This window comes from Onychomys torridus, chromosome 4 (genome assembly GCF_903995425.1).
Source record: "Onychomys torridus chromosome 4, mOncTor1.1, whole genome shotgun sequence".
NCBI classification, from domain to species: domain Eukaryota; kingdom Metazoa; phylum Chordata; class Mammalia; order Rodentia; family Cricetidae; genus Onychomys; species Onychomys torridus.
Genome location: NC_050446.1, coordinates 21,597,404 through 21,616,079, shown reverse-complemented (window position 1 = coordinate 21,616,079; position 18,676 = coordinate 21,597,404). Strand labels below are relative to the sequence as shown.

Below are 18,676 nucleotides of genomic sequence, written 5' to 3'. Positions count from 1 at the left end.
GCCCATTTAAGTAATCCATATTCAGGTGTGGCAATGAAAAAAAGTGCAACATAAATCTTTAATGTTGACCGGTTGAGAGAGCAGAGCTGAGGATTACAGACATTTTAAAGAAAAAAAAAAAACCTAAACGAATTGATATAGCCTGTTCAGTGGCTTACTGCACCAGCGTGCTAATAAATTGACGGATGGCATGTCAGGGGTAGGAGGTGAAACCCTAGCATTTCTAATAAGGCGGGGTCTAACATCACACTACCAAAATAAAGAGTTCTGAACCTGGCTGTTACAGGAAATTGCCTGTGCTTCTTTTGTCTATGCAAGTGTTGAAAATGTCATTTTGTAATGTCAAAAATCCATGAAGAATTTTATAAAAACAACTCACTAACTACACTTGTTGTAATTTCCTTGAGCCATGTAGAAGGTGGTATAAAACAGAGAGAGGATACTGAACAGAAGTGGTTCTTCATCTTTTGTGTGGAATTGTAGCCAAGCCATATTTGGGAAAAGAAGCTTATCAAAGAAATGCTTCTAACCTTGCTTTAGGTTTCTGTAGCATATAGAAGAGAAAATACCCACTAACTTAAAGGAAGCAAAGTCTTTGGAGTTTTTCATACTATTTTTTTGCACATACTGTGCAAGTTGTTAACTACTTCAAACTGAAGTATAAAAGATTATGCATAGTGGGGAGAATTTTACTTGCAATTTCTTTTGTTTCCTGGAGCAGTACCTATATTAATTCATCTTATAAAGATCATTGCTCAAGAACTAAATTTTGCATATATTAGGAAGCAGAATTAGCATTGCACTGTGTACAACATTCAGCACTAACTTCTCTCCAAGCAACCATTAAAGGTCATGTTTTGACGACTGAATGGCATGTCTGCACCTTGGTCCCCTGGAGAGGCATTCCCCAGGTACATGCAAAAGGTTATTAAATTACCTTCCGAGCGACACTATCTCTTTGGATGAAAATAATTACAGGCTTTTAGAGGCATCAGAATGCTTTCTTTCTTTCTTTCTTTTTTTTTTTTTTTTTTAATAAGATGAAGATGCAGTGTACCTAATGACCATTTTTGTGTGTGAGTCATATAGCCTGTCAGTGGTGACAGGACAAATGAGCATAATGGCATAGCTTAAAGGGGAAAGGTTCATTTTAAATAGTGACAAATAATATTTAAATGGCATTGTTGGAGACCCATCATGCTTGTAAAATGTAGTTTGTATCCCTCCTTCATCCTTTAATTTCATCACTGTCAAATGGTATTAGCTGCTAACATACAACATCAGGTGCAGATATAATTTTTAACTGTTAAACATGCCCCTAACCAAACAAAATGGATCTTATTTTTCCTGGATTTTTCTTTGCAATGTGGATAACTCATTAAATTATATATATACATATACATATATATGTGTGTGTGTATGTGTATATATGGGATTTCATTGTAGAAGACAACTTTGTTTGATGAAGAAATAGTTTTAAACTATAATGCCTTGTATATTCTTTTGTTATCAAGATTTTTTTTTAAAAGCAATGATTTAGATTTTAGGCTAACTATCCAGAATACCTTGGGAGTGTCTTAGAGAAGATGACCAGGTACAGTGATTTGGTCATATATATACAGTATACATTGGAATGGATCACTGAGCATAAACACTCCTTTTTTTATCAAATGCATGATTTCAAATATGTAATATATGTGAGTCAAACTCATAAGCTAGGTTTTCCTATTCTTTGTCTAGATACAGAACTTTTAATAAAGACATTAAAAATGAGTAAATGCTGAGATGTCTAGTGCATGGAATTGTACTTGTGACTTCCAACTTTCATAGAGAGCCTTTGAATTCTTGAATATTTTTACATAGCTTCATCACATTTATTACTACTTTATTTTCGGATCACTTAAGCCAAAACTGGAGACAGTTTAGGTACCTTTGAGTTGTTAAAAGTTATAGCCAATTTTCTGAAAAATTATACCAGCTAAAAACACAACATTAAATATTTACCCTGTTGGATGTTAAAAAACGCTTACAATGAAAAATGTTCACATATTGACTATTCAAAATGGCCTGCACTTTGAAATGGTGAAATGGAAGGGATTGCAGATGTACAAGAATAAATATAAAAACAAATGAGTTGACTTGAAGTGTTGCCGGCTTTCATAAACATGCTACTGCAATAACATGTGACATTAATATTTAATTACAAAAGCACTGCTGCAAAATCTTTGAAATTAATGTTTTGCAAAATTAACATTCAGTGCACAGAAGCAAAGTCGTTCCAGGCGCGACTGTGATTAACAATGCCATTCACTTTACATATTATATTAATATATTATTCAAGCTACGAATTAACACCTCCTAATTTAAATAAGGTGCTACATATCATGATGAGCTAAAATGCTTTTCTTAAAATGGCCCGTCTGATTTTAAGCAATCTGTGTTTATCATTTAATATTTTGTTATTGAATACTGTTCTCTGCAAAACTCCTTCCACTTTAATTTCAAGCAGAGACCTCATTAAACTGGTGTGTTCCGTTTCTAGTATTGCTAAGCCATTTGAACCATATTTTGTTTGCCTGCTACCAGAAGCACTGAAATACTGTGTGTGTGAGCCTGCTCTGGGCAGCCATGCTTTTACTTTGAAGGTTCTGAGGGATCCTTTCAAGCAGTGTGCTTTCTGCTTTCAGTAAGACACTTGTTTGCACAAATGTGGCCACTGCCATTGTGCCTTGCATTAGATTTCTGTGTATTCACTCAGAATGCGGTGAACACAGTTCTGGGAAGGGGAAGCTGAAATTCCCACATTGCTGCTCCACTGACTCACAGGGAGCACCTGTTTCCATAGAAGTGTGAAGATGCTTAGAAATGGCACTCCCTTCTCCTTCTAGTGTCTGGATGAGAGTGATTGTCATTCTTGTTCTGATCCCATTCATCAAGAAGTAGCTCAGAGGACCAGTTCTGTTTTACTGAAGTCCATGCAAATGAGAGTTTCTTGTTTTAAGGAAAAGAACAGTTGAGTAAATGAAATCACAACACAGGAAATGCCACTTTAAAGCCTCCAATGCTTGTAGGCTTTATTACTGTAAATTCTGGGCCCCCAATTTCAATGGCAATTTGGTTATTGACATACTTGACCTGGAGACAATTACTGGCATGCTTATGAAACAGTGAGCAACAAAAATCAATGATTAAGATACCTCAGGATAAATTCAGTGTATTCTAAAAACCAATTTCTTATTTTTAGCAGAGTTCCTTAGCTTCCAGTCAATCAACCAATGTGTGATATGATGAAATTGGTATGTACTCACTTCACAGTGGATAACTTCAGACTTAAAAGAGCTTTATTCATTGATTTCAAGTCAAAGTCCATAGGCTATATTCTTAGATATCTCCCCAAGCTGTATAATTGCAACTAAGGTCCACTCATGTAATTGAATGGGTGTCAGTTTTGAAATCATCATAAAAAAAAAAAAAATTGCACTAGGTGGTGGTGGTGCGTGCCTTTAATCCCAGCACTTGGGAGGCAGAGCCAGGCAGATATCTGTGAGTTTGAGGCCAGCCTGTGATACCAAGTGAGTTCCAGGAAAGAGGCGCAAAGCTACACAGAGAAACCCTGTCTTGAAAAAACAAAACAAAACAAAATTGCTAGAAGGATCTTTAGCAAACAATTAGCCTAAACAGAGTATGTGAAGACAATAAGATATTTACCAATGTCCAGTAGCTGTCAATACACTGCTGTGTTTTTCCCAGATTTAAGAAAATTAGGGGTTGGAGATTTAGCTTAGTGATAGAGCGTTTGCCTAGCAAGTGCAAGGCCCTGGGTTTGATCCTCAGCTTAAAAAAAAAAAAATTAGGCAAGAAACTCTAGTAAGTTCCTCTTAAAAACTGGGCTCATCTTAGTCTTGGCTTTTGGTGTCAATGGTTTCTTGCTTATGTTTCTTCTAATTTAAAAGATGCATTACCACAGCTTTTTTATTTTATTTGGTTTTTGGTTTTTGTAGCCCAGGCTGGCCTTGAACTCAGTATGTAGGTGCTCAAGGCAGTATAGTTGCCTCAACCTCCAGAGCACTAGGATTCTAGCTATATACCACATTGCCTGGTACTTTTATATTTTTATTGAAAAAAAGGTTGTTTTCATACAATATAGTCTGGTTATGCATTTCTCACCGCTACCTCTTTCTAGGTCCTTTCTACCTCCCCATTTAGAAAATAATTAGGCAAATCCCTACCACTGAGCTGTAGCTGCAGTAATACCTATATTTTTTAAAAAGTTTTTGGAGTTATTTGTTTTATTCCATGTGTATTTCATATTGGAGTGTTTGCCTGCATGCATGTGTGTGCACCAGTTTGTATTGATTGTAACAGAAGTTAGTTAGAAGTGTGTTGAATTCCTTAGAACTGGAGTCACCAATAGCCGTGAACTGCAATGTAGGTACTAGAAACGGAACCGAGTCCTCTGCAAGAACTGAGGTCTTCACTGTTGAGCCACATTTCTAGCCACTCCTATCTTTTCTTTTTTAAAGAATTCTTCATTTAATTATTTTGTAAATGTTTGAGTATTTTATTAAAGTAAAATTTGGGATGGCAGTTTTGATAATCAGACTGTGCAATGGGCTTTCAAAAGTTATTTGCTCACAATTCAGAAACACACTATATCCAATTGAGTAACACATTTTGGATAGTCAGTCATCAGATTAAAAGATATGAAGTTACAATTCTTAAAATTATATATATATATATTATATACTTATATATACTTGTAATATATATTATATGTAATATTGTTGTATATCATTTTGGTGTAAGTAATCACCCTGTGCTTTACACAAAAACAGTTCCTGAGGAAACACCCTCAGTGCCAAGAAGAAAGGCAGATTCCACATTAATATTTGTTTTTTAAATATTCAAATAAACCAAGAAATCTCATCTTTCAGAACTCGTCACCACCTTTGATTTTCATAGTCTCCATTAGATGACAGCATTGAAATTCTTCCAAAGAGGATTGTGGATGCCATAGCTGCATTTTAGCAATAACTTTTCTAAAGTAACGAACAAACAAATAAGCAAAAACAAAGTAATGCTAATGAAATTACAAACCCTTACCAGTATTTAAAGTTTTAGAAACAGTGACATTGTACTGATTGGTATTGCATTTAAATGATACTGGAGGGAAAAGCAAGCAAGTCTGCTGTGGAGGTCTACTAAAGAAATCTTTAAAATACCTTTTTATAGGGAGCTAGGGATATGGTTCTACAGTTAAGACAGCATGCTACTCTTCAAGGAACTGTGTTCAACTCCCAGCACCACAGGAGGTTGCTCACAATTGCTGCTAGCTAAAGCTTCAGGGGTTATATTACTCTCTTCTGGCCTCCATGGACATTGTATTCACATGTACATGTTCATACACAGAAACACATAGCTATATATAAATAAAAGTAAAATATAACAAATCCTTAAAAGCAGAATTTCTAATAGCATTTTCTTAAGATTGTATATTGATTTATTTAGACAGTAGTAGTTGTCACAAAGAAAATCCTTTGTATTGATGTTTCCCTAACTATAATTTCTTTGGAAGATGTAAGAAATGGAATTCACCAGATGTGTTAAAATATTCTATGCCAGAGCAATGAATAAAAACAAAATACTGAACAATACAATGTGAGTAAAACCAAGAAACAATTCTGTAATGGTCATTGGAAGATGGGGATAATCAAGGTTATCCAGGGAGAAAACACTGTCTTTATTCCTAGTAAACCATGTCAGTTTCTAACAATTTATTTCAAAGTAATGATTAGTAAGGAATTCATATTTTGTGAAAAATAAGTGGTCCTGGAAATACTATTTTGATGCCCCAAATAATCAGATATATTTTATATTAAAATTTTATAAATGAGACTGTCATTTCCAGGAATAAATGGAAGTCAACAGGATCTTATTTCTAACTCCATGCAGTAATATAGCAAAGCTCTGGGGTACTAGAGTAGTTTATTTTCTGAATACCAATTAGCAATGAGCTCAGTTTTATTGATGTGGACACAAAATTCAAAGATAGTCTTCAGATATTAATCCTCCTACCCAAATTTGCTTAATGATGAGCTCTGCAGTTATGAATGGCCAGTTTGGGGCTACTTTAATGGTCATCCCCAATCCTGGCTCCCCAGGTTAGAGCATCATTCCTTGTAGAAGACATGGACTAAGAAAATGGTGACTCTCACCATCTGGGGCAAGATTTGGTTATCATATAAAATAAATTTTGTTCAGTTGAGCATTTTGCTTAACAAGGTGGAAGTTAGTTGATGTTTCTGCAAGAAATTGAGCATGCTCAGTTTTGTTCTCTCCTCCCTGTTCTCTGTTTTTCCCCTTTTTAGGCCCAGATCAAGAGAAAAAAGAAAAAGAAAAATCCCTTTGAGGTCCTCAGATAAATGGGAGACAATTCACTGATTATAGTCAAACATCTAATAGGATATTTCAAAAATCCCTTAAAATACAGAGCTTATTATTGGAATGCTTTATGGGAATCTCGAGACTGAGTCCCTGTATACTAGGCAATCATGTCATCATGCCAATGTATACTCAACTGACAGTCCTTCCATGTGTGAAGAATTTCATGTTAACAAACATTATTTACACATTTCTTATGGGCAAAAGCCCCTACTGTATAGTGTGTACATTTTTCAACTCCTGGTTTTATAGCAATACTCTCCTGATAGTACCAAATTTCTTCTTATGAGACATGAATATCCTTCAGAGTACATTTTAAACTAAAAATCTTCAGAATGGTTTTGTGGAACTCTACCATATCATGAGTATTTTGAGGAAGCCCAGGAAGCTACAGAAAGAAAGTTGAGGATGTTGAACAAGTGTTTTGTAAGTTCTACTTGCTCCTTGAGGCCATCTTATTTATAAGGAAAAAAATGAATAGTAACATAAAATAATAAATAAATTAGTATCATGATAGTAATTTTAACATGGTTTTGATATAAAACCAATATTATATGATTTTCAAGGATAACTAGATTTCCTTTTTGAAAGAAAACATTGTTTTTATGCTCATTAGAATGTGAAGTTCCTCACTAAAATTTCTAAAAGTTACAGACATTAGAACCTAGGAAAGTGATTTTAAAAAGAAGTCCAGGTTGGGGATTTAGCTCAGTGATAGAGCACTTGCCTAGCAAGCACAAGGCCCTGTGTTCAATTCTCAGCTCAAAAAAATAAATTAAAAAAAAATAAAAATAATAAAAAGAAGTCCCTGGTTGTTGTAGTAATCCAACACAGAGATGGTACAAAATTTATCACTGTCAAAGACATATTTTATAACAAATTTTAAAATTAAACTGATTATAGCAATCAAGATATAAATTCATTTAAATTGGGTTTCATTATTGAAGTGAAAATAAATAAATAAATCTGCATTATTTGTGCTAGCAAAATATATTTTCATATACCTCCTGTCATTTTCAAGTCAAAAAAAAAATAAGGAAAGCATTAGGAATTGACAAAGCTAATGGCAATGCTGTTATTATTATCATTACAATATAGCATACAGTAAGTATTTATTTTCAGAGGTTTGCTTCAAAAAATTCAACCATGTTTTAATAACACAAAGTTTATGTTGAATGGTAGGCTCCTATACATGTCAACAGATATTAGCATTTGATCATCTGCATAAATATCCTTCCAAGAATCAAGACACCAAGAAAGCATAGATACATTAGAGCAGAGAAATTGAGGCCTAGAAATGTAACAGATTCTGTCAACAATACACAGTAATTTGCTTAGCTAGGACTGAAATTTGCATTATTTGAGTCCAGAATCATTTGCTGTCTTGTACTTGACCTCTGGATGTTGTTATGGATGTAAGAAAAGCAAAGATCCTGCACATAAGGTAATCATGTCATTATAACAATGTAAGTGATATTTAACATGCTTCAAGGTATTTACATAAAGATCTGGTTCTCTAAGTAAATAGAAATGTCAAAGAGCAAAAATATGAGAGATGGGAGACAGGGTGGAGAGGAGGAAGAGAAAGATGAAATGCACCAATTAGCTTTAGCAGTCCCTTGAAGGAGACTTGTAACAGTAAAAGAGGTCCTTTTTTTTTTTTTTTTTTCCAACAGAAACATTTTGGAAAACTACAGACTAAACAACAGCATCAGTTTCCACCTTTCAGAATGAAAGGAAATTAATACAGGACATAAACATACATGCCTCTTAAGGAACTGGTCAAAATCACAGCTAGGGAAGTGAGGACAGGAAATGAACACTCATTGGAGATAGGTAGGCTCTCATGCCTCATAAATAGACTTTGATGAATTGATCTTGTTTCAACAAGAGTTGATGCTTTCAGCACTTCCTTTCATCCTCTCACTGCAATCGATCTAAATTTCTGAGGAGTTCAGAATGAGCATTTTCATTGGCTGGCTTTCCTAAGTGTTGACTGGTTGCACAAATAAAAAGGCAATCCTTGAGTTTCTTCTGAACAACTTGCAGCAATGTCAAAGAAATGAAATTGCATTGCATAGCGGTTGGAGCCCTCCCCAACCCCCTTTTTTTTATCTGGCCCCCTTAAAAGGCGTGTTGGAAGGTCCAGATACTTGGACAAGACATCAGTCTTTCCAAGGTACATATGTGAAGAATTACTTCATTCCTTCCAGTAACCTCATTTCTCTTGCATGGAAACCTGAATAGCTTTATGGTTTTATTACCTGATGCCATAATTTGAAAAAAGTTATCTTCTCACTTTTCTGATTTGAGAAGTTTAAAATATTTTTAAAGTCTCCATGTAAACATTGTAGTAGGAAACAATTGTTACAGGAGTATATAATAGAGCATTTTCTACTCTATTTTTCTCATTTCTTTATTTAGATGACAGTACAGAACCACCTTATGAAAAGAACCCAGAGTTTCCAGTATTTTCCAAAGGATCAAAACTAAAGTGATAGATAGTAAAGGAAAAGAAACAATCTGTCATCATTGAAATCTTACTATAATAATTTACAATGACATAAAACAGAAATCCTTAGAAATAAGATGAAGTAAGAGAAGTTAGGTACCCAAGCCTGCCTTTCTAGTCCCCTGCTCATTTTCATAGAGTCTGAAACAAGCACACTTAGGCATTTTACCACTTTTAGCAACCTGAATTACTTCTTGGAGTTAACCAGAGTGAGACACTTCAAAAAATCACTATAGCCTATGACTGTAGAGGTAAAAAAAAGTGCCAGCTTAAAACATTGTTTGATTTTTGTTTCATTAGCATTTGGATATAATAGTTTTCTGAACTCATAAATAATCTAGCACAAGTTTTAGTTGCCGAAAATTCCCCAGAGAGTATAACATAAAATGACAAAGACACTCTCAAAACATAATATGGCTATCACAGTAAAACAGTCTTCCAGAGAAATAGTGTACATTGGACGACTGTCAGAATTTGCATAACTTACTCTGCATGAATTAACTACACAGCATAAAATTCGACTTTGACTTAAATACACATGGAATTGTCATGTCACATTTCTAGGCATTGCAATCATGACATCAGAGTAATTCCTAAGTCATCAACAAAACCAGTAAAACATGGCTATGACACATGACCGTCATGTGCTGACACACGGGAAGAGAAATGTGGTCCTGTCAGGAAAACAAAACAAAATGTGGAACCAAACTAGGTCCATGTCTGACTGTCTTTAGGAATCTTTGAGATGGCTGCTTATCATTGGAGTCCATGATGACTACTTTGATGCATCAGGTTGATAGACTGGGCTCTCAGGAGAAAATTCAGGGATGCTGGGATCTCTAAGGTTATTAACGGTCCAGAAAATCAAAGTCTGATATTTAACATCTGTCCTATTGATTTTTATCATTTATCTTCTGATCAAAATTTCAAATGGTGCCAAAAAAAAAAAAAAAATCACTAAGTCAAAAGGATTTGGTGGGGGTATCTTTGTTTCTCTCCCAAAGCCTAAAAGTTATCCTCAACTGCAGTACCAAGAGTAAAGAGGTTGTTATTCATATTAACTACATTTACATTCCTAACGCAACATCCAGAGAGCTAATAGTGGGGTTATTAACATAACAAACGTAAATGTTCTATATAAATAATACTGTTTCAGGCCAGCAACCGCTCATCTGACAGCATTTAGGCACAGGCTCAACATCTGTTTATGAACACTTTGCCTAATGATATCATCAGATATCATTAAGTGCGGCAGAATACAGCATAGAGGCAGGTGCAGCTGCCTTCACAACCCATCACAGAGAAAGAAAAGAGCTGCATTCCCCATCCGAAAACCCATCATTAGGACAATTTTCTTCGACAAACCAGCCCTGTGATTTCAATCTGTATATCACCTGTAATTGTAGTTTTTAGCAAGAAGCTGATTCTATACATTTAGCGACGAATCACGTTGATGGCCTGAATACTGGAAACACATTTGTGGTACCAGCTGCGGCGGCTTTTTTTAGAGCCTGTGTTAACAAAATACTGCTAACAAGGCAAGGCTTGGAGTGCGGCTTTGTTTCTCTTTCTTGTTCATAGTGTTTAGATGTGCATAATTATGGAAATTAGCAATTGATTGCTTCTCAATAATAATTGATTACTGGTCACTGAACTCTGCTGCAGCAGTTTCCTGGAGGTGAGTAGATGAGATAAGTGAATTCCTTCCAGTTCCAGCCTGACAGAAAGAAAGACTAAAAGAACTCTCGATTGTACATCAGTTTCCATGATAAACAGACCAAAGGGATAATAGAATATCCCAGAATCTAGTTTGCCCTGAAGCAAATTGTAGAGATCATAGCGAGCCTGCAGAATTCTCCCTGTGGACCATGTAAGAAACATACATCATTTTTATATATGTCAGTTGGTCTTTGATTTGAAAATATTTCTACCCATTTAATTTATCTCTTTCCGTCAGTTTTCTTAAATTGTACAATTTAAGGGTTATATCAAAAAAATGAATACCAATTCTCTACACCTCTCAAATTGAAACAAACTGACAAAATAACATGAAGTCTCTTTTCACAAAGAGGTATAAATTCAGAAGCCTATCATGCCAGACAGACACCGAGCACTTCAAAATGACTCTCCTCGTTTTGATCTGCTGTATACCCATCAACATTTTGGTCAGTGCCGACTGACTTGTTCAGTATAGCGTACCATGCCTTGCTGCAGCTCACATTTAAAGGAAAACGCACGTATTTCTTGGCTTACTCAGTCCTATCAATTTGAACACAACATATCCAATTCAAATTTGCTGCAGTACGTGGAATGGCTCACAGACAATGAAGAAGCAGAGCTGTTTGTTAAATGGGAAACACCGTGACTCATGGTGTTTCAAAGATGTGAAGACCAGTAAGGAAAACAACAGCAACAAGAAAAGCTCTTAATTTAAGAAAAGCAAAGTGTTAAATGATGCCCTCCCTTGTGTGTGTGTGTGTGTGTGTGTGTGTGTGTGTGTGTGTGTGTTAATTTACAGAAGACATGGCTGCATTGTGACAACCAACTTTACAACTCGATTCATAAAAAAAAAAAAAAAAAAAAAAAAATGCAGCTTGGTTAAGTTAGTATGCTTGATTTCAATAGTGTTTTTATTCCAAAATGGGTAGCAGATTGTACAATCATGACTCAAAAAAAATATGCACAAGTTATAAGAATTAGGCAACAGTTTGAGAATAAAGCTGGAATCCTTCTCTCTGCCCACAAAAGGATTTCTCACATAACGAGCAGGTGCATTTCCAGAGACCTCTGTCACTGAGATGGCCAAAGCTACTGTTTGTTGTTTTCCCAGCAGCAACACAAGATAATATGGTGATAAAACTCTTGACTAGAGATGAAAATGCCACATTGCATGTCTGTACAATTCTAATCTCTTTGCACTATCCTTTAACAAGAATCTATAGCCCTACCTTACCAACTCCTCTCTAAATTAACGTTTGTGTATTGATTAATATAATATTGAAATTTTGCACTACTTCATAACCAAAACCTTAAAAAAAGATAGAATTTCGGCACTGCGGGTGAGTCTGTGCACACACGCCGTTATGTTATTGCCAAAAGCATTTAAAAAATACAGACAGATCCTCTGTAATATATCTCTGGGTTTATTATCAGCCTGACATTTTAATGCCTATTATTAAAATTGTATTTTAGGGGTTGGGGTGGGGTTCAGGTGGAAGGGTACTTTGGAATATTAGAAGAAGTTGCACATAAAATGATTTTGGTAACCTAGTGATGTCCTTGACACATGTTGGCACTGCAGAGTGTATCTGCTTAAAGAGACATATGGCTTAAACGGCAGAAGTCAGGATTTGAAGGGTATTAGGAAAACCATGTGGGGCAAGTTTGAACTAATGTTGGCTGTTCTCTGAGTTCACATGCTCAAAATCCATACAATAAATATATCAACAGAATCATAGTGTCCAGCTTTTGTGGTACTTTAAAATCACATTATTAGGAAATGAGATTTAAAATGAAACTGCTTGCTAATAATGCTAGGAGACTTGAACATACTAAGGTTTCTTTTTCCATTTTTTTCTTTTTTTTTTAAACATGGTAAATGATTCTGGACAGAAACCAGCTGGTGTGATTTGCTGTTGCTGAATTCTCCATTGCTGAAATCAGGAAGGATTTTGGAGAAAATCAGAAGCCAAGTCCATCTTGATTTCTGTGCAACTAACGTTCCTGCAAAGTAGCCCTCTGGCCTTTCTCTAATTCCAGTCCCAGAAAATCACAGTGCCCACTGCCCAGCTCTTGTTGTTTACCTGTTTATCTGCTTACTGTTCCTCCCCCCTCTTATTTAGGAACCCCACTTCCAGAAGCAATCGCTTTGGTGTTCTCTATTGCTGTTCTCCTCACCCTTATAAAAAGAGACAGAGAGAAAGATTACAAAGAAATGTGTCATATACACACCACAGTCTGCAAGAGGTCCTTGGCACTTCCTTGGGATATCCAGGGTGGGCAATGTTCTGTAAATATGTGAGGCCTGGTCATTGTCTCCATGCATACAATTGTCAACGACAAATGAAAAGTCTCATTTGGTGTTAATGACAATTTATTTAATATCACCAGAATGAGTTTTATTCAGCAAAGCAAAGTAGCTTAGTGATTCTTTAAAAATAATACTTACCTATGCTGCTATCTAAACTTTTCCTTGTGTAAATAGTTTTGTAGCTAGAAGCTTAGCTCAAAACTTTTTCCCTTAATAAGGCCAATCCCTATAACCTTAAAGCTTGTCATGTACCTTACATAGAAATATTCATTGAGACACAACTGACACTGTTTCCAGACTGGGTAAACACATTAGTACTATTTAGCTGGGAAAGAAACAATTTCAAATTAGCCATGCTATTTGTTCGAGTCAGGGTGAGGGTGCCACCCACTCTCAAGCAAGTACCAGGGGAAAGCGACTTTCTATTTAAGACATACTTCCCATAGGGATGAGCTGAGACCATGAGGAGGGTGTGAGCAGAAGGAATTTGGAGGGAGTGCGTTTCCAAACGTGTGTACATCAGAGACTCCTCCATGTCTGCCTGGCAATCTGTTTTTATGTAAGTTTGTTTTTATATGTAGTGGGGAGCACTGATATTTAAATTTGCATGAACTACTTTCCATAATGAATTAGAAGTACATTGCTAAACTTGATTTGCAGCTAATCAATTTTGGCAGACAACAAAAAGTCAAAAACTGTTTTTGTTTTTCAAGTTGAAAGCATCTCTTTAAGGCCCTTGTAAAGTTTCAGAGAAGATAGTGGGAGTGTTCAATGTCAGGGTAATAAAGGAACAGGTGCAGTAAAGGTGAGGGACTGAAAAGTTCTTCAATTTCAGTCTTCAATACCGGATAAATCCTTGTCTTTCCTATTAATACTACTTCATTACTTGGGGTTAATCAGTTTCTTTATCTATCAATATTTGTAGTAAAACTGAAAAAAAAATCACCAAATTGTAAAGTCAAAAGTAACTCAAATAATTATCTCATTAACTCAACAAATACTGTGTTTCTCTAAACGCTCTGTCTGCACCCCCATAGAGTTGTCTTCCAAGGCTAACCCTGCGTGGATGGTGTTCTGCAGAAACTGCAGAAAGATGACTTACACAGCAGTTTCCATGTAAACCTCAGAATTGCACGTTCTTAGGAGTCCAGTGTCTACCTGTTTTTGCTGATCTTTTTCTGACCTTCCTGGTCACCTACTCCTTGCCAAACAGCCATCAAGAGCAGGTGGCTTTATTCATCTCAGAGCTAATGGTTCCTTTTCAACACACTTGTTCAGTATAACTCTCGTAGGTGCTATTCTTCCTTCAAGAGACCCTCTCTCCATGCTTCACTTTCTGCATGATGAACTCCTATTCAACTAGCAAAATTTAGATTAGCTATGACTTTTTCCATACACCCTTTATCCAATGTTGGCTTTTCATCATTGTTTCTTGACACACTATCAACCAAGTCAAATTCCCACTGGGTTGATGGAGCTATAGCTCAGTGGTGCAGTATGTGGCTCTGAGTTCGACTCCAGCACTTTAAGGCAGCTTGTGTGGCATGCTGGATAGTGAGGATACACTACCAAAGGAAATTAGGCAAAGCTTTCTAATCTCATGGTGTTTACCTTCTAGTTACAACACTGAAAAATACATAAAGGCCCTAGATTTGACCCTAAGCAATATAAGAAAACTTGCATGACGGTGAGGAAACACCACTGGAAAAAAATAGCTTTCTAATCTTATGGAATTGATTCTCAGATTACAAAATGGAAAAATCAGTAAGTATTTACATATATATCATTTACTATATAATAATTTTAGGTAGGCAATGTTAATTTCAAAGGAAAGAGATTAAAACAAGTAAGAAAAACGTGTATTGTTGGAGGTAATTAATATTGTTGATATTTTGGTTGGATGGCAGCTCACCAGGAGATATTTTAAGAGTTATCTACAGATTATATCTTCACACTGGTTTTTACACAGTTGCCTTGAAACTTATTTCTCTGAGCCCTTTCCTTCCATGCCTCACCTCTAACCCAGCATAATTTCTGGCACAAGGTATAAAGCAAGTAGATGGAGTCTAGGGTTATGAAGGAATAATTTTATGCACACTTAAAGGTTGTAAGATTTATCAGTGGGATATTATAATGTATTGCTGCTTCTTGGAACTTTGTTGTTCATATTACACCTTGTGAAGTTTGTAGCCTTTAAATGTATTACACACCAGGCATCATGTGTCTGGGAAAATGTCCTCTAAGAAGTCAAACTACTCTACTGTGCCATCAGAAGAGAATGATCATAGAACATTCTCCCTACAATCCTTCTATAAAGAATTTATTAATAGTAAGAAAAATAAATCATCTCTCATGTTTCAGGCATTTCTTTTTTCTTAAGAAACACTGTACTGTTAAATGAAAATTATTTCTTTCCGTTGACAGCCCTATACTGCATTTCTAGACATATAAATGTCCCATACCAGTGTATTTTACTATTATATAACACTTTGTATTCTGTGAAAAATTCAGAAAGCTTCCCCCGATATCTGGAATATGGCTTTGAGGTTTCATCAATTTCCAAATCAGCACAATTGTTTATGTGGCCAGTATGGACACTTAATGCACTTCTGCACTGAAAAGGACAGAGCAGTGAGTCTCTCAGACTTGGAGACATAAGAACTGAGGAGGCTGAATTTTGTCGTAATGTGCATTGGAAAGGACACATGGAATGGGATTTATACTTGTTACAAGCATGAAGAAACTAGAGTGGTTCGGGGAGATGAATCAGAGAGAGATTTCCTATATTGCTACCTCTGAACAAGCACAGACACACCACCAAGGAAGAAGGAGGATATTGGGATCTGAGGGTAGAAACAAACAGATTATGTGAAGCTTTGAAAACATTTCCAGAAAATATATTACCTATGTGTTTGTAGGTATTATTTATGACACCTACATAATATGTTGCCTACCTTTTATTTATATGTATATATGTGAATATGAGAGAGAGAAAGAGAGAGAATATGTGCTATATGTGAATGTGTGTCTATGTGGTGTGGGTGTAAGTGTGTGTGCCACGGCATGTGTGTGCTGATCAGAGTACAACTTGTGGGAAGTCGGTTCTCTCTTTTTACCATGTAGAACCTAAGGAACAACTTTAAGTTATCAGCTTTAGTGGCAACTGTCTTTGTGCCCTGAGCCTCTTGCAGGCCCACCAAAATTTTCTGAAAAATCTTCTTGTTTCACTGATAGCACTGGCACTCCAATGATAGTCTTTCTGATGTTTTCTTGACTGTAGTAAATAATGTGAAACATATCAATGAAGTGCAAAAGTGTATGTAAATTCAGTTTAATAAGCAGCTACTGTTGATGGGTTTTGACAAGAGCATAAGACTGATAGAAGATCATGGTGGTGATCCCTCTCCCAATGAACTCTCCAAGGAACAGTGTAAGGGCTAAATAAATGCAGTGCTTAATGCAGGGTGCAGCAGAACCACACAGGCAGAACCTGTGGGCATGTCTGTGTCACAGAGAGAAAGGATTGTCTAGTGTCTTAAGAGAAAACAAATATGCAAAGTACAAAGAAGCATCAAAAAATAAATTCCCCCACTGCTATAAAAACAACAATCAACAAACTTTGCATTAAGAAACTGATGATGAGAGCATCCTGACTTCTTATCACACTGGATTCTAGTTTGCATAATTACCGTTTTCAGTTAATGTTTTAGCATTGCCCAGTTAAATGTCTGAAAAACAGAAAGAACAATCTTTGTTTTTTTTCTTAAACAAGTATTCTTCTTCAAGTGTTCCCCATCCTGCGCCTCTGGAACATGAATGTCCCATGAGCAGAGGGGCTTCTTGCCATCACAGTGCCTGTAGAAACCCAAGTCTATTGGCAGGTGCTGTTAAGATAGTAAACACTCTGGCTGTGGATGTCTTTCTGTATGCTGTGAATATGTGTTGCCCTGACTGGTTAACAAATAAAGCCATTTGGCCTATGGCAAGGCAGCTTAGATGCAGGCAGGAAATCCAAACAGACAGAAAGAGAAAGCAGAGCAGAGGAGAGGCTGCTAGCTACTGCCATGAGACGCAAGATATAAAAGTACCAGTAAGCCACAAGCCATGTTCAAAGTATAGATTATAGAAATGGGTTAATTTAAAATGAAAGAGCTAGCTATCAAGAAGCCTGTCATGGCCATAGTTTAAAAATAATATAAGCCTATGTGTGTTTATTTGGGTCTGAGCAGCTGAGGGACAGGTGGTTGAGAGAGATTTGTCCTGACTACAGGCCAGGTGGAACACAAGAAAACTACAGCTACACACCCTAGCCAGTACTTACCTGATCCTATTCTGAGTTCTCACACATAGAGATTGCCAAATGAATCATTTATAATTTAGTGCATGTGACTGCCCGCCAAAGCATAATCAATTTTTAAACAAATTTAAAAGGAAATAAGTACCAATAAAATGAGGGGATAGCATGCTATAATAGATGAGTACTGAGACACAGAAAACCATAAACAATCTTTCCCCAATTCTATACTAATAAGTCACGTATGTGGCACACATCTAAATTACGCTATTGATTCTGCTAAAATGCCAGAATTGCCCACTTTAAACTCAGCACCTTTTGGCCTTCATTTCTCCTCTCCCCACCTCACTCCTTTCCTCTTGCTTTGGCTCTTATGTCTCGGTCACTCACCTGAAAGGTGAGTCTGTTTTGGCATCATTTGCTCCTGCAGCTTGATACATTATTCCAATGAACAACATCCAAGTATAGAAATCCCCATAACCAACTCCCAGCCAAATGGCAAAACCTCTTCCTTATTTGGGTGTGAAATATGACTTACTTTGTTAAAATATTTGTTTGAATGCCTTTGTTTCTGCTCTATGTATGTTGTTTTTTTACATGAGAATTTTAAACATCATTGTTTTCAAAGAGAAGGAATACTGTCTTTGGGTCAGTGTCCTGGTTAGTGCTTTGTCAGATTGACAAAAGTGAGAGTTATTTAGAAACCCACAATCCCATGTAATAAAATGCCTCTATCAGCAAATCTGTAGGGCATTTTCTTGATTAAGGATTTTCTTGGGAGGGCCTAGAAAACTGAGGGTGGAACCACCCTTGACAGGTGGTCCTGGGTGGTATCAGAAAGCAGGCTGAGCAAACCACAGGAAGTAAGTCAGTAGCAGTGTTCCTCCAGGACTTCTGCTTTAGTTTCTTTCTTAAGTTCCTGCCCTGACTTCCCTTCATGCTCGACTGTAAGCTGAAGTAGATCCTTTCTCCCCAAGTTGCTTTTGGTCATGTTTTATCACAGCACTAGAAACCAAGACAGTGAGTTTCAGATGTTTAAAAATCAGTCTGAATTACTGAAAGATGATCCAAGTTGACTTGTGGGCCATCTAAAAATTGTATTTGAGGACCCCAAATCTTCTCTAGGGAGGTTTCACATCATAAGTGAGGAACAGAATTATCTTAAATAACCAAAACAAACAAACCAAGTTAGAACAACGGCACTGAATACAAGTCAGCTAAATGGTAGTCTGTTGTGATGTTATGGGAATAAAAGAATACCTGATAATTCAGTCACAATCATCAGTAATGAAACCATAGACACCAAAATCTATTAAGATAGGATCTAAGATAATCAGTATGGAATGGAGAGAGGTCTGGCATTCATATTAATGACATAGAAAAATCTTTGAGGAATGGC

At 36.3% G+C, this 18,676-nt stretch overlaps 1 protein-coding gene across 2 annotated transcripts in view; it reads right to left on the bottom strand.

Annotated features, from left to right (window-relative positions):
- The window catches only part of Arhgap15 (Rho GTPase activating protein 15), a 606,350-nt gene that overhangs the window by 382,430 nt on the left and 205,244 nt on the right, over nt 1–18,676 (bottom strand). The gene's annotated exons all lie outside the window — the stretch shown is intronic.